At 31.8% G+C, this 17,484-nt stretch overlaps 1 protein-coding gene across 1 annotated transcript in view; it reads right to left on the reverse strand.

Moving 5' to 3' along the window:
* Nucleotides 1-14,886, reverse strand: part of LOC128869183 (serine proteinase stubble) — a 128,683-nt gene extending 113,797 nt beyond the window's left edge. Inside the window, exon 1 of the mRNA XM_054111696.1 lies at nucleotides 14,579-14,886. The gene's annotated coding sequence lies outside the window, so the exon portion shown is untranslated. The remainder of the gene's footprint in view (nucleotides 1-14,578) is intronic.
* Between the last annotated feature and the right edge of the window lie 2,598 nt (nucleotides 14,887-17,484).

Below are 17,484 nucleotides of genomic sequence, written 5' to 3' on the forward strand. Positions count from 1 at the left end.
GTCTGCTCCTGGTACCAAAATGAGCAAAGAGAGAATCACCTTCTTGTGCTGTGCTAACAAATCTGGAACTCACAAGCTTAACACTGCTGTGGTTGGGAAATCAAAAAATCCACGTTCGTTTAAAAAACAACATATTGTTGAATATTACGCATCGAAAAATGCATGGATGACAATATATATTTTTACTGAATGGTTTTTTAAATCGTTTATACCACAGGTAAAAGACTATCAAATTGAAAATAATTTGCCCAAAAAAGCTTTATTGTTACTGAATAATGCGAAGTGTCATGGAGAGTCGCTGGTATCTGAATGTGGGCAATATAAAACTATGTTTTTACCCCCAAATTGTACTAGTATTACTCCACCCATGGATCAGAACGACAGAGCGATACGACTAACTAAGCTGTTTTACAAAAAAGATCTCTTGTGTGAACTGGTAAGCTCTGTAGCGGATGATTCAGACATTTTTTTGAAACAATTCAGTTTAAAGGACGCTTGTGAATTGCTTCCACGATCTTGGGACAGGGTGCCCAATTCTTCTCTAAAGTCTTGTTGGAAGCATATTCATTCTCAGAGGTGGGCTTCAGATGATAACATCCCTCTATCATTGTTACAACAAGAGTTGCCAGAGAATGATCGTGTTGAAGAAACAGAAGAATTTCGCACAATAACCAACTTATTTCACCGCAACAAGGACGTGCATATTTCTGAAGATGAAGTTCTTAGCTGGATTATGAACTCTGACAATACTTCGTGTAGTAGTTCAGAGTCAGACACAGAAAATGTGGAACCAGAGCCTTTAATTAGGAAACACGTTAAAATTCGTGAAGCTCTGCAGGCCTTAAATATTTCAATAGATTGGGCAAAGGAACGAGGTCTGCAATCAGATTACATATTAATGCTAAAAAAATTGCGGAACGACAAGTAAACTTACATCACTAATTATCTACGTTAAAAAAAAAGTAATATGTAAATACATACATATGTACAAATGTATTTATAAAAATCTTTAATTTTTTCATTGTTGATTAATAAAAATAAAATAAATTTGTTTTGAAATCCTGGCTTTTGTTTTATTTTCGAATATAGTGAATTATAAACATAATAACAGCACATCCAGTAATCCGAATATCTCGTTAATCCGAATCAGGGTCTGCAATCATTAATTCGGATTAGCGAGCTGGCACTGTATTACTATTGAGACCCCCTTAGCTAGATGGGTTGGTGGATTTTTCTAATAGTAATCGACCCAATCGCAGCAATGGAAAACCTCCGGTTGTATTTCTGGCATGAAAAAGCTCCCCATAAAAAATCGTCTCTGTATGTCACTCAATTTCTGAAAAAAAAAAAATCAAGAGTAGAAGAGAAAGTTCAGTTAAACACCCAATTATATGTAACCATTTGAACGATTTCACACTAGTCCCTCGAGAAAATCTAGATTGCTATTGCAGTAGTCGCATTTTCGACTTATTCAATTCAATGCCATTGTAATCTATGTTCATTACAGATGAGATAAATGCCTATATAACTAGGTACATGGATTGATAGGAGCTAATAGAATTTATTATACTGGTCCAGGGCACGGTTGATGTTCGGTGTCATTCATTTCCAATATCAATTCAATATTTCAATTTACTGAGCAGATTAAGATGGTATCGCAATTATATAATTTTTGTAGAGTTACTTAGGTATGATGTTATTAATCTCCCTAGAAAAGACAATTTTTTTGATTGCCTGCTCCAAATTGTCACCGTGGCCGTAGTGGTACTGCCTGCCAAATATGTGCTTTATATGGAACAAAATTCTCATCATCGTATGTGAGTTTTGAGCGTCTTTAAACTTTAAATTGCTACGCAGAAGTTTTCTAATGATTCCAATTGCAATGAAAATTTTTATGACATTTTGTTGGAATTCCTAAAATTTTTGTGAATTCTGGGTAAGATATAGGAATTCGATTTGTAACTTTTTTGTTGTACAATGAACTATATTTTTATAAAAAATTAACGAGAAAAATTTAGCTAAAATGGTATTATGAGTATTGTAAAAAGATAAGGTGATTTAATTATTGACAACTAGCGAAGAATCCTCAGCGCCTTTTACTTCGCCAAATATGTTACGTAGATATTTAAGATTTCTTATAGTATAAAAAACGGTAATCTATGACTCAGTAGGAAAAGTTGCTCAGATTTTACACAATACTGTAAACGTTAGTACGTTTGCATGTATGTAAGTATGAAGGCAAGATTGTATTTTTTTAAATTCTCAAAACTAACCGCTATATTTAAAGTGGGCATTTTATTTTTATGTGTGTAAATTTATTTCGTACATACAAGGTACTAAAGGAATTATACAATAAAAAGTTAACGGAACTTTAAGGGCGTATTCTAGTGTAGAAATTCGAAATAATCATTTTATTTTTTTGATATTCTCAAAGCTTAATCTTTCAAGAATATGTCTTTAAAAGGATTTGTTCAAATTTTAATTATTTCCAGACATATATTGTAGCTTTTTTAGTGTCACGACTTCTAAACTGGCTCGGCTTGAACGCCACAGGGCGTAATTGCACCCAAAACTTCAAACGCGTTTTTCACGAAACTATGTATTTCAAAATGTTTACCTTGGTTTCTCAGGTTCTACTTAACCGATTTACTTGAAACTTGGTGTGAGCCTTCTTAATATATATATCTATTGTACTTATTATTGTTATAAACAAATACAATATAAAATTTTTACTATTTTTAAAAAATTCCGAAAAGTAACAAAAAATAGTAAAAAAATGTATCCTTTTTTCGGGCAGCCGTAATTTGGACAAACAATTTTCTTTTCTACTTTTTTGTAAGTACGATAGCAGCATCCATCAAGATTAATTATCTTTTTTATTTTTTTTGTTTCAGATTATTACAACTCCTGCAATCGTGGTAGGTGTGGCGCGCCATGTTTTGTTAGCCCCCACTTCAACAGCTTATAAGTTTTTGAGTTTGTCGTTTTTTTAGATTTCTAATTTTCCATGTACTTTTAAAATGTTAATAAATATCTTATTAAAATGGATACAAAAAATATTTTTTATTTTTTATTTACAGCACCCGAAAAAACACCTCAAATTCATGCCTCTACACTAGAATACCCACTTAAACAATTCTAAACTTGCACTTTGTTATTCTAGAACCTTATAAGTTGTAAAATTATATACCACAAATATTCTAAGAATTACTAGCCAAAAACCGTGGAATTTTGATGAAGAGTTGTGGTATTTTTCTAGTTTTTGTATAAGGTTTTAAATTTGGATTTATATGGTTTTTATGGCATAAAAAAATTATAATGAACATTAACCAAAAAACATTTAATCGATCTCAATCAAAATCTTCAGTTGTTATCATTTTGACGCAGACTGTATGTGAGAATATGTGAATATTGGTGGCAGAAATCGAAATCACATAACCTAAAAAAGTTGTTCTTGCAATTGATATCATGTGCATTTGAATTACGACACACAACTTAACACAGTTATGCAGCCAAACACAATTTCTGAGCTACCTTTATCAGTTTGGACACAATGACAATAATGTATGTCAAGAATACAACGCCGAGATAGCATAGAAGACGAGACGCTATGAGATGGGGATATAAGATGAGTAAAAGTTAGCAGTAAGCAATGATTGACAGCAGTACTGCGGAGCGAAAAAGCACGTACGATTAGTTCTGATTTCATTGAACTACTCGAATATAGTTTGCCATCACAGTGGCTTATAAAAAAACATATGTAGCTTGCAGTAAAAATATTTTTTTTTTCTGGTATAAATTAGATGAACTCAAAGTGGTTGCTACAAAAAAAAAATCAGCCTTAGAACAATAATCGAGGTCTACATACATAATAAACCCATAACAATATGCGCACATTTGTATGAGAATACTATATATACTCAACAAAATATGCTCCCATGACATAAAATTATGTAGAAAATTTATTGCATCTACCAAGTAAGCTGGGCTTCATTTATTTATTGTGACAAATCAATTAAAGTGCCATTTACACTAGGCTAATTAATGTTGCAATTAAAAAAAATATTATTTTAAAGTACATCTAAGCTTAAGGAGCTAATGAAAATGTGCTTGAAGCATAAATAAATAAATTAAAAGCCATCATTTGTTTGGATGTAATATTGAGAAATCTATACAAGTGCTTTGAAGAGTGCCATATAGAGGCGTGCGCCGCCAAAGACATTTTTCTAATTAACACCCAAACGCGCTTGTATTGCTAGTTTCCTTATATTATTGCTTGCCTTGGCCATACTGCAGACAATAACCACCATAGACATAACAAGTGCAATTATTTTTACAGCAACATCCTTATTTACTGCCAATAAAGCGACCGCCTTTGTAGCTACCAACTGGGTTGGTCTAAATGCCTATCAGCACAAATTATGCCTTTTTTAATGCAACCGGATAAAATGTTGCCAAGCACTGAAAGCAGCATAAAATGATGATTGATTATGGCTAGTTTATAGGCTGTAGGTGAAGTTGTTGCTGCAGCCTTTGGAAGCATTAATATTTCTGCGCTGCTAAAAAATTGAATACAACCGAGTGCCAACGAAAGACTTAAACAGCGAACTTGGCGAGCATTTGATAGGTTAGCGATTCTACGTCAAGTTATTCTAGATTTTGGGCATTCTCCGCAATTCTTCTAAAATTTGATTTATTTGTGGACTTGAGAAAAATAAGACAATGTTTTATGAAACATTTAAAAATTTATTTATAATTTCTTTGCAATTTTTTTTAAGCACGTTTTATTTTAAAAGTTTAAGACAATTTTTTAAAGATATTAAACAGAACCGAAGACATTTTATTTATTTTAAAAAATCCTTGACATTTTGAACATTGGGTAAATGTGAGAATTACATTTTTTTTACTGCTTATTATACTCAAGCATACCCAATTTTTAGGAGAATTTACGACAATATCCGAAATACTTGGATTACTTGAAATGGAATTGCTCAGGTGTGTACATTATTTAATATCGTATTATGTGCTTTATTATTAAAAGAAGATTAATATTCGCATCTAGACAATCCATGTAGGCAATCTATATATATATAAGTATGTAAGTATATATGCATATATACTTATATATAAACTCAATATTGTCTTATGATATACAAATGGCATATCAAACTGAAATTTTCACGGTTTAGGCTGAAAAATCTCTCATAAGCGAACATTCTGCCTCCACAGAAGTGATTAGAGACAATTTCTGTATTTTAGTGTTTTTTTCTTTCAGTTAATAGCCTTGCACTTGTGCAACCAACGCTAACATCTCACGCCTGCCGCAAGCTACGCAAACGACGTGTCAATCTGCAGCAGCTTTCAGGGTAATTTAAAGTTTATTTAAATATAAGCTATAGCTTCCTCTGGCGTCTGATTAAGGCTTATACACGCACACACACGCATACTCATATTAACATAAAATGCAGGGCACCACTTACTTACGCCGCCTCAACGCTTAGCAACAGTGGCTAATTATGGAAAATTATTGCGTGCATGCGTGCAACGCATACTCACATTCCCAAAAGCCCATGCCCAGTCTATCTATCAAGTACAACAACAAATATATTGAATGCGTTCACTAACTTTAAATAAAAAACAACAGCAAAACCTATAAATAAATACTCAACGCAGCCGTAGTTGATAAGCAAATGACATTTTCTGCGCAAGTTACCATGCTAAGGTGCTCTGCTGCTTTGACTCTCTGCTCTAAGTGTTACATTAATGTGCACATGCGCGGACTATATATCGCATGTGTAGGACGCATACGCAATTAAGCAAACGGCGGCCACTGCTGAGAAAAAATTTTGTTGATTATGACTTTGGTACCACCTACGAGTGCGTACGTGAACACTTACACAGGTACGTACACAAGGTATATTTTTGAATACTTATTAGTTAGAAACAGCAGGACCGGCATATCACATGCATACGTACATACCTATGTACCCGTATATAGACATGTGTTCAGCAGCAGGGGAGCGCACGAGCACATAAATGAAGTGTAAAAAACTCTCACTTTTTAATGAGTTTTGCGTTTGTTGATTTTTTAATCAGCTACGGTCAGATACACATACGGCACTACTGATAGAATTATGCATAAGCAACGGTGACATTCAAGGCTTGTTGACTGCTGATTATTTGCATTTCGTATTTATAAGCATTTTTTTATTGGCATTTATTTTAATACATATTAGTATGCGTTGTTTTTTGTGTAATTAATTCTTTTAGTGGCATTAATAATCAATAAGGTTAGATTATGGAGTAACGGAACGGTTTATCTTTAATTAATTAATGCACGTTAATTCATATTATGTTGTAAATAAACATAAACAGTGTATTAATAAATGTTACGATTTCTCATTTTAAGGAATAAACACATAAAATTTTATTAATTTTGAATTTTTCTGATAATTTAGTAACTTTGTTATGTTATTTATATTGTATTACGTTAACAAAGGAATATCTGACAAATTTCTCTCACTAAACAGAGTAGATCTGCGTCTTTTAACCGGATACCTTACAGGTCACTGCAGCCTGAGGTACCATCTAAACAATATTGGTCTATCCGAGACCAATGTCTGCCGCTTTTGCGAAATGGACATAGAAAGCTCAGAACATGTGCTTTGTGAATGTCCTGCGTTGGGCAGACAAAGACTTCACCACCTTGGTGGTATCGTAGTATCTCCATGCAATCTTTGGAACAACAAACCCAAAACTGTGCTAAAATTTCTAAAAAGCCTAAAACTCTAGGGTTACAAAATAGGCCTTTCACAATAGATCAGCTCTGGTCACAGTGCGTAATGGCCTTCTAATAATAATAATAATAATAATACGTTAAGTTAAGTTATGTTAGATAAGTTATGTTAAGTTAAGTTGTGTTAAATTCAGTTAAGTTATGTTCAGTTAAGTTAATTTAAGTTATGTTAAGTTAAGTTTTGTTAAGTTAAGTTAAGTTATGCTAAGTTAAGTTTTGTTAGGTTAAGTTATGTTAAGTTTAGTTTTGATAAGTTAAGCTATGTTAAGTTGTGTTAAGTTCCGTTAATTTGAGTTGAGCTAAATTCAATTACACATAGGCACATCAAATCCGTAAGTCTTATCAAGTTATGTTAAATTAAGTTGTGTTAAGTTAAGTAAGCTTACTTAAATGTATTTAAGTTCAGTTAAGTTAAGCTAAATTCAAGTACATATAGGCACATCCGGGCTTGACGGCTATTCGTAAGAGCCTAACAGAAACGGAATACTCATAGGCAGGCACTTGATTACCAAAATAACTAGAAAAAGGAGTAAAATCAATTTAGCTAGGTGTCTTTATCATTCTGCCAGTCTGTGCGTACGATAAGTCAAGTGGAAATATAAATATCTCAATAAAATGTTGTACACATTAATAGTAGCAGGTAGCTACTTATGTATTGAAAAATAATAAAACTCTGCATTCAGCTGTAAGCAGCTTGTGCTTCTCTTTCTCTTAATAAAAGAAGAAAAAAAAAGAAAATTGATACCAACCCATTGAGGGTTCATAACGGTTTTCTATTATGTTAGATAAAATATAGAAATGCATTAAAGAAATGTTTCGCTACCTTTTTGCTTCTCTTGTACCCATAAATAGTTCACTTCTTCTTTTAAGCGTTCATCCGTTTACGATGAGTTGTTTAATAACTACAGGATATACGATATTTTAATAAATAATATAGTAAAACCGGCTTGCTGAAATTTTATGCATATCGGAGGAAAATTGCATAAGTTTATAAAAATAGGCGCGGTATTACTCATCTTTAACCAAGCTTGATATGCATTTTACCGTATCAAACAAGATTTTCAAAATTATTGAAACCAGATAAAAACCATGTGTTATTGAAATACTAACATCCACATATATTAACGGAACATACGGAACATGCTAATCTTGATCATAATATGTCTACATATATATATTAATATATATATATTTTCCACTTTCCCTTATTGGAGCAAAGGGCGTCATGATATGAGATTTGAGATAGGCTTAATCAGTAAAAAACCACTTTCACTTTCCATGTAATTCTGATTGAAAAGTTTCCGAATATACGCCATTTGAGTTAAAATTTCAGTCAAAATTGATTATAAAGAACAAAGGACAAAAATATGTATATTAACAACTGCTAGGAAGTGACTGATTTCACGTTACTTTGAGAGAGTTTTCCCGTAAAAAAGTTAAAGACTAGTTTTTAATAAATTTAAATTTAATTTATTTAGAGCATTTTATATATAAAGAAAACTGTTAAGCACCAAAAATGTCATAAGCATCTTCAATCTTCAGTGTTTGGAAGAAATGCCAAAAATGCATTTGAAATACTTTGCTTAACTTAAGCTCCCCGTTCTCTGAAACCGACTGATATGACTATTCGTCGAATCTTCTACAGGTACTTGACAAACCTTTGCAGTACTTCGCTACAACAATGATGAATCAGAACAATTACATAAGGAATTATAACATCAACTCTTGTAAGAACTATAATTTGTCATATACCACAAGTAAATGTTCAGCGAATTTCAAGAAATGGATGGATGGAAGAAATGGATGGAAATATACTCCGTCCATAAGCAAAACAAAAAGTTTGGAGCCAGCAGCACATAGAATGACTACACATATTTCTAATATTTATAAGAGTTAAGCTAAGCGGAGCCAGTAATAACCAATCTTAATCTCTTAATTTGAAGAAAGCTCGAGCAGAGGTGCTGTGTTTATTTATTTCAGGATGTCAAAACAACATTCTTTCCAACTGACGAGTACAACTAAAGGATAATAAAAAATTATACAATACATAATTAAATTACAAACTTATATTACTTCTAACTAAACTAAGAGATAGTTCAATGGAATAAAAAATCTTTCTTGGAATCTGAGAAATCTGGCAAGTTAGAATTGGAGATCTCGTTGAAATCACGACGGGCACATTCAATAGGAGCATTTCGAGCATAATTTGTATTGGATTTATTTAAATAGAAAGGAAGAGCATTACAAAGGGATCTCGGAAGTGTAAGAAAATTAATATTTTGAAGCAGAAATGGGCACTCAATGTCAAGTAAAGCGGTGAGCAAGAATCGATTTTCTACTATCTAAAGACTTCAAGTTGATCAACAGCAAACGTAATATGTTACTGATCTTAGTGCAAATTTCAGATACACCTTTTGCACATGTTCGATCCTGTCGATTAAAAATGTGTTTTTGGACCTCCAAATAAACGCGGTTGGAATACAACCTAGAGTGAATGAATGCAGTAAACAGCAATTTTAGGGTATAAGGATCAGTAAAATTATAAGACAAAATATGATTTTGATAAGATTAAATTACAGTGTCTATTAAATAAAAAACAACTGTCCGAAACTGCCTACATTTTTTTAAACCTTTAACAAATTAAAGTACAATATTAGATGTAATATTAGAAGTATGAAAAACAATAAGAATTTTGGGAAAAATGACAGAGGCATTTTTTTGATATTAAAAGAAAGTTGTAAAATTTGACACGCCCAAACAAATTTGTTCATATCTGCTTGAAGCCTACATATGTCGGTTGTGTTATTTTTGACTGACAATATTTCTAACTCCTCAGCATACAACAGAAAATTAGCAGTTGAGAAGAAATTGCAATGTCGTTGATAAATAACACAAAAGGTAGTGAACCTAAAACCCTACCCTGTGGCACTACAGAGCAGGCAATGAATATATCAGAGGATACACCATCAACCCACTCAACGCCTTGTACAAAAATAGCATTTGAACCATTGCAGGAAAACCGCAAGTGAATACGAGTATAATTTATGTAATAAAATGATGTCTCTAACGAAAGCGTTGGAAAAATCCGTGCAAATGCAGTATGAACTAATGCAATATTCACTAAAAATGGCGAGGGAGAGACTGTGGATCTCCAGTGACGAATCTCTGCTGATTGCACAAAATTCGGCTTTTATTGGCAATGGACAATGGTTTCAAAAAGTTCAGAAATTGTCGATAGCTTGAAAATTGGTTGATAACTATTTACTTACAATATTTCTTATTGCGTTTAAAGACAGAGGATACACTTATAAGTTTCCTGTCATAGATGGAAATTCCAGAAGATAATGACCTATTAAAAACTATTTTTAGAGGTAAAATAACTGCCGAACATTTCTTTAGAAAAATTACAGAATGCCCATCGAAATCAGTTTGTTAGTAGGAGTTAAAGCGTGTTCGATTTAGGAGCCCAAAATTCAGATTTGAAGACTGTTTTAAAAACCAATTTAAAAAGTGAGAAGAATCTGATTCCCTATCGTTCTGAGATAGATTAGATCTGAAAAATCATGCGGGCAGATTGATTGCTTGGGCAGACCATAATTATATTATTCGAAAGGCGTTGTGGTAAATAGTTTCGTTGGTAAAGCCAACACCTGAACTTGGGTTACAAAAATCAATTTTTTCACTTATTATATTTTTGAAATCTGGCGGCCGCCGTAGCCGAATGGGTAGGTGCGTGACTACCATTTGGAATGCGGAGAGAACTTAGGTTCGAAACACTGTGAAACACCAAAAATAAAGAAAAATGTTTTCTAAAGCGGTGGCCCTCTGTAGGCAATGGCAAACATCCGAGTGTATTCAGCTATGAAAAAGCTCCTCAAAAAAATATCTGTAGTTCGGAGACGGTTGTTGTGGAACAACATCAAGACGCACCCCACAAATAGGAGAAGGAGCCCGGCCAAACACACAAAAAGGGTGTAATTGCAAGTTAATAATGGCGTTGCTAACTTGAAACAACAAATAAAATCTGTCCAGTTAATGCTTTCACTTTCACATTTGTTATTCTATTCTATAATGGATCCACCCAGTACTAGAATCAGCAAGTTTCATAATAATTTTCACTTATCAAATATTTCATTTTTTATATTTTTATTATTTTTTATTATTATAGTATTGAACGTTTTTATTTTTTTTTTTGTATTTGTTCTTTTATTTTTATTTCTTTTTACTTATTTTAAATAATTTAATTTATTTCATTTATTGTATACCCCCTTAATTTACTTTATTTTTTATTTATTTAACTGTGGACTGGAATTATATTCTTACTAGCATGAATTCATAAGTAGCATTTTAATTTAATTAATTAACATTTAATTTTATTAATTTTTAGGTAGTTTATGTCATTTATTAATCTTTATTTTAAGTCATTTATTTATTCATTAAATTTGTATGTCATCTATGGTAAAATTTGAAAAACAACATCAAGCCGTACGTCACAAATAGGACAAGGAACTCGGTCAAACACCCAAAAAGGATGTAAGCGGCAATTATATATATTATATATATATAAATATATATATATTATATATGTGCACATTGTAAAACATACAAGTCTGGCAACTACGAGCAGAGTCTGCCGTCCTGGCCTTATTTTATTGTATTTTATTTTACTTTAGTTTATTTTTCAATTAATTGCATTTAAATTAATTTGTTTGATTTCTCTTAATTTTTTTTTATGTATTTTATTTTATTTTTAATAGTAATTTTCATTGTAATCTGTTTTATTCTCTTTTTATCTTTTACCGTCTTTTAATATATTTTCTTATATATATGCGCATAAATATTTTTTTATTTGGTTTATTTATTTAATTTTTAATTCATTTTTTTATTTAATTTGGATGGTTGGTTGGTTTAAGGGTGACCCCGCCTCGGAGTGCCACATAGACTGCAAGTTGGGTCCGTTGTGTTGCCCTAGAGCTCATTATTTTATATGATTTCCCCACCTAACCGAGATTTTTACTATAGATTTTGGTCGAAGATATTAATTCGTTTCGAGAATTTAATGAGAGATTCGATTTTCAGGTCCGAGAGCACTGAAAGATTGTCAATTGTTGGAGAGCCTAGAAGAGCGAGTCGACTTCTGGCTAGGCCGGGACAACTGCACAGCAAATGCCTGCTCGATACTTCCTCATCTTCGTCCTCGCAGTATCTGCACAGGTCGTTTTGAAGAACCCCGAGCCGACGTGCGCGAGTGCCCAAAAGGCAGTGGCCGGGGATAAGAGATATGATATGCCTTGGTTCGTGTTTCGAAAGACTTATAAGGGTTTTTGTCTGTTTCAGATTGTAGGATGACCAGATTTGTCTGGTCGTAACGCAAGTAGTTTCCACTCGCCACCTCCGTTCAGCAATGCTGTGAAATTCTCGATCAGTGATCATTTTACATGTTTAGAGCGGAATGTGGATTGTGGGTAAGTTACTAACATTTGATTGCGCAGCTCCAGCTCTCGCGAGCTCATCAGCTTTGCAGTTACCTTCGAATCCACTGTGACCTCGGATCCCGATAACTTGGACAGAACTCTGAACACTTATCTCGTTAAGAGATAAGAGACAGGATCGAACCACATCTGAGTAGGTATAAGAGGAGCTGAGTGCTCCAACGGCCGCTTGAATGTCAGTGAAAAAGCGGATATCCTCCAGTTTAATTAATTTATTATATTACTTCTTATTTAACGATTTATATTTTATTTCATATAACTTATTCGTTATTTTACTTTCTAAAGTTATTTTTTATTAATTTGCTTACGTAAAATGTAATCATAACAGATTATATATATTACACAATTAAAGCAACTGGCAGCAGAAGCTGTTGGTCTTAAATAATTTAATTTTTTTACTTATTTACATTATTTTATTTTTAAACTAATGGAGTTTAATTTAGTTCAATTTTATTTAGTTTTAGTTTAATTTTGTTATATTTTATGCAATTTTACTTCACTTCATTTTTCAATATTTTTTTTTTTAATTTTAAACTTAATTTTTTTTTTTTTTGTTTTTTGAATTTGTTTTTTTTTGTTTTACTTTATCTTAGTATATTTTTTCGTTTTATTTTGCTTGTCTTTTATTATTTTTAAGTTAAAAGAATTTAACTCAATTCTGTTTCATTATGGGTTTTATGTTAATTTTTATTTAACTTTATTTTATTTCACATAACTGTATTTGAGATTATTTTTGTTTTGTTTTATTTTTATTTTTTACTTATTTTTTATTTATTTATTTTATATTCATTTTTATTTATTTTTATTTTATGTCACTTTTATATTAATTTATTTAGTTTAATTTAATTTTTAAATAATTTTTTATTTTGCGTAAATTTTGTTATGTAATTTAGTTTTATTTTCTTTAATTTTTTATTTTACTTCTTATTTTAATTTGTTTTATTTCTTTTATTTATTATACGAAAACACCTTATTTTTTATTTTATTATGTCTCCTTCCTTTTACTTCCTTTTTAGTTATTTAATTTAGTTTAGTTTTATTTTTTATTTTGCTTAAATTATTATATATTAATTGAATTTAACTTAATTTAATTTGATTTGAAATTAATTTTCAATTTTATTTTACTTTTTATATTAGTTCGTTTTATTTGCTTTACTTTTTTAAATTTACTTTATTATAAAAAAATGTTTTATTTCTATTTTTATTTGTCTTATTCTTTTGATTTTATTTTTATTTATAATATTTTATTTAAATGTACTTTTTATTACTTTCATCTTAATTTAATATTGAATATTTTATTTTAAACTCATTTGTTAATTAAATTTTTATTTTATTTGACTTTATTTTATTAAGAATGAGTCGCGACATAAGGCTAAGGAAATGAAGCACTAGTCTAATTTTTGTTGTGGAGGAGGTAATGAGTCATAATAGTCATTTTAGTCGATATATATAAGTATATACGCACATTTTGATACAATTTTGTTTATATTTGTTGCGCTTTTTTCAGCATATTTGTCATTAACTGGTAGCGAATCCTGCGCACTTCGGTACATTTGTTTTTTTAAATGGATTTTTTTTTATTATTATCATTGTGAATCATAGTTAATGCTTGCTTGAATGCATATATTTATTTGTGCCTAAAAAATAATTAAAGAACTAAAGTTTTTTAATTTGATTTTCTTGTTTTCTGTTTTTTGTGAAAATACATATTTATAGTCACTTATTGGTATTAAACCATTGTAGATATTAAATTAATAGTTAGATTAATTAATTTTATACTTTTCTTAAAAAACTTTTTTATTTGTACTTTATTTAGCATGCGTTATTATTGACTATTACATGAGTGAATGATTAGATTACATTAATTTTTTTTTCTTAACGTTACACTTTGTCTCATATATGTTTGAAACACTGCCATAAAGGCTTACTGCTTCACGTTATTATTTTATTACTTAGGGTTATTTTAGTTTCACTATTTTGTTCACTGTTTTGTTCTATTATTTCACTACGTATTGTCCTTTTTCACTTTTTAACTGATTTTGAAATTTGTTTACCCCTTTTTCAATTTTATTAAACTTTTTAGATATCTACTAGATAGTTCCGTCCTTTCATTTTCTTCAAAAACAGAAATCTGGTTAGGGCTATTTAATTTCAATCACAATACTACATAAAAGCACACACGCACACACATACATGTGAAATATTTTCTAAGTAATTAAATAAATCACTTTGCATCGTTGACAGCAAAAGTAACAATAACAAACAAAAAATCACTTCATTTCATGCCCACCTGTTTGCTCAATTTGCACACTGAAGAAAATCCTGCAGCACTGCATGTGACACCTGTGGCAAGTTTTTATTAGCTGGATGTTTGTAAGTGTGTATGTATATTCTATAACTAAAACGCGTGTAACCAGCTGCAATGAAATACGCTTAGCCAAAAAGCAAAAACAAAAGTAAAAAATTACCAAACGCGACACTGACACACAAAGCAACTTAGCCACTGAAAGCCACTACAACCGGCCGATTTATGCGAATGCGATTGCGAACCGTACAAATCGGATGAGAAACTCGAAAGTGTACCGCACGCTGGCGCATTCAAGCTGGAACTGCCAATTGGTTAAGTTCGCGCAGCGCATAAAACCAGCTCGAAAGCAAGTCTTTACATCAAAATGAGCAGATTTTGCAAGCAGCAAAGATTGGACAGCAGCAACAGCAGCAGCAGCAGAAAACTTAACAATCGCTCTGGAAAGCTGCAAGACTGGTAACCGAAAGAAAGCAGCAATGCGTAACAACGCAGTGAGTAGTTATATAAGAGAGGAAGATAAAAAGAAGATGAGAAGAGAGCTGAAGAGTTTATGTTGGAGTTATTTTAAGAGTAGTCCAATGAAGTTGAATGAATGCGGCGCATTAGTGGCATATTTTTTGTTACAATATAATATGAGCAAGGGGTGCTAAATATGCTTATGCTTGCAAAGACTTTATAGATTTTTAAAAATATTAATAATTTTGTTTTATTTTGTAAGCATTTTCAAGCTCATCTTCTTATTAATATCATTTTTTTCCCAGTAAACCGAAAAATAAAAGTATCGTTCTAATCTTCATTGAATTCTTATGCAATTTTCTTCCGTGCGTTATCAGCGCCAAGGCCAACGAATCATAATACAAACTTTCTTTAAGAGCATTAGGCAGATTGTGGCTTGAATAAGCAATATTGTCTCGTGCTCTTAATCCACATTACGAGCTGATTTCTCTTTTATACCTCCTTCAACTTTGTGTCTAACTCTTTGCATTGCAAAGCAGCTTCGTAGAAATCTGTGCCAGGCACTATTTGCTTTGAAGCTCAAAGTTGGCTTATCAGTGATTTTAATTATCAATTTACATTTGCAGCTTTTCTGCGCTCAGTTGAAGACAAATTGCAAGTCAATATGTTATCAATGAGAGGCGGTACGGTGCGCAGACCACAATTAACTGTTGGCAATAAGCTTCGCAATAATAACTTCAGTTGAATAATTAAAATTTGCAACTGATAAAGAGAAATACAGAAAATTGCATCAATTGTATCAGTTTTATGATACTTAGAGTGGATTTATGCATTTGCAGCCGATTAGGTTTAATTTCGATGAGAGTTTTGATGACGGCAAGACGCCATTGCAAGTCATAGAATCGACGACACTGCATTAAAATCTGTAGTAAAGAGCTTATAGACCAGTTTTGACTCCTTTTTTTCTATTTATTTTTAATGATTTTTTAATGAAAATATAAATCATTCTTCTACAAAATCCATATAAATAAATCTAAGTCTCAAACGTTGTGCAAATTAAAAAAAAATAACAAATTTTCATACAAATTTCGCAGGTTGCATATAGAATTTTCAGAAAAATGTTCGGTATACAATTTTGTAGGGCATGCTATTGGGTGTTTTCTTTTATATAAAAGACTCCCACACATTCGTTATGTGGAGAAAATTCAGCAGAAAAGAAATATAAGAAAGCAACAAAATTTTTGTGCTATTTAAAACTTGCAATTAGAATTAATTTAAAACTGCACACTGGAAATTTGAAAAAAGGCCCCAAAAACTTAATGCGGTATATATTAGTTTGTGCAGATAAAACTTAGTAGGTATATATAAAACTTGGTAAATCACTTTTCTGATCCATATGTGAGAAAATGCTCAGCGATATGGCAGATGTATGAAGAAAGTGATTGAATACTTAATGGGATATACAGATTTGCCAATTGTGTTAAATATGTGCAATTTGGTATGAAGGCTGATGTTGTTATTTTGCCACAATAGAGCGAGGATGCCAAACGAGCTTTTCCAGCTTTGACAATCCTGCAATCAACATTTACGCCAGAGCTGCTCTCGGGAGTGATCATGCAGCGAAGGTAGTAAAATTTCTCTACACTTTCAAATTATTGTGCTCTCGCTGCAATCGGCTTTAATGTGCCCTGATTAAGATGTAGCGCTTTCGTTTTTATAGCGTTGATCTTGAGACCGGTACCTTGAAGTTTTTCCTCGGTTGAGTAAGCAGTTTCAGGTTGCAAAGTTTATTGCTGCACCTCTTTGACCGTTATTAGCGAAAGGAACATCATCCTCAAACCAGTGCCATCAGCAATGCTGTTGAAGCTCAAAGTTGTGAAGATTTGCGCTTCGCAGCTAGTTCGGAATCAATGGTATCGCATTTTAAAGGTTTTGTCATTATTTCCTTTCACCAGGAAAAGAACCCGTACAACAGTTTTCACCGGGAAGAAAACAGGCAACTCAGTTACTACTGAAAACAAAACTGATTTCAAGAGAAATCATTTGTAAGTGATCATTGATGCCTTTTATTTTAAATGAAACCTTTTTACTATTTTGTCGCAATTCGAATAAATAGATTTAGATTCGAGTTCCGTGCAAACAGAACGCCGTTTTGACTAGCGTATAGAGGGCGCAATGAGTATTTTGTTTTTTTTTCTCAGAGGGCTTTACAGAGGAATTATGCAACTTACCATCCGGATTTTCTGCTGAAAAAAAAGAAAATTCTAACACCACAAGCAAATATAGTTCCAGGGTACAATAAAAATATGGAAGGAGTAGATAAATTTGATTTTCTGTTCTTCTTGTAGAGAATTTCAATGCCAGTTAGGAAGTGTACTCTGAAGGTATTTGTGGACTTTTTTGACTTAACAGTATGAAAGTCGTGGTTAAAA

The sequence above is a fragment of the Anastrepha ludens genome, chromosome 2 (assembly GCF_028408465.1).
Source record: "Anastrepha ludens isolate Willacy chromosome 2, idAnaLude1.1, whole genome shotgun sequence".
In the NCBI taxonomy this organism is placed as follows: domain Eukaryota; kingdom Metazoa; phylum Arthropoda; class Insecta; order Diptera; family Tephritidae; genus Anastrepha; species Anastrepha ludens.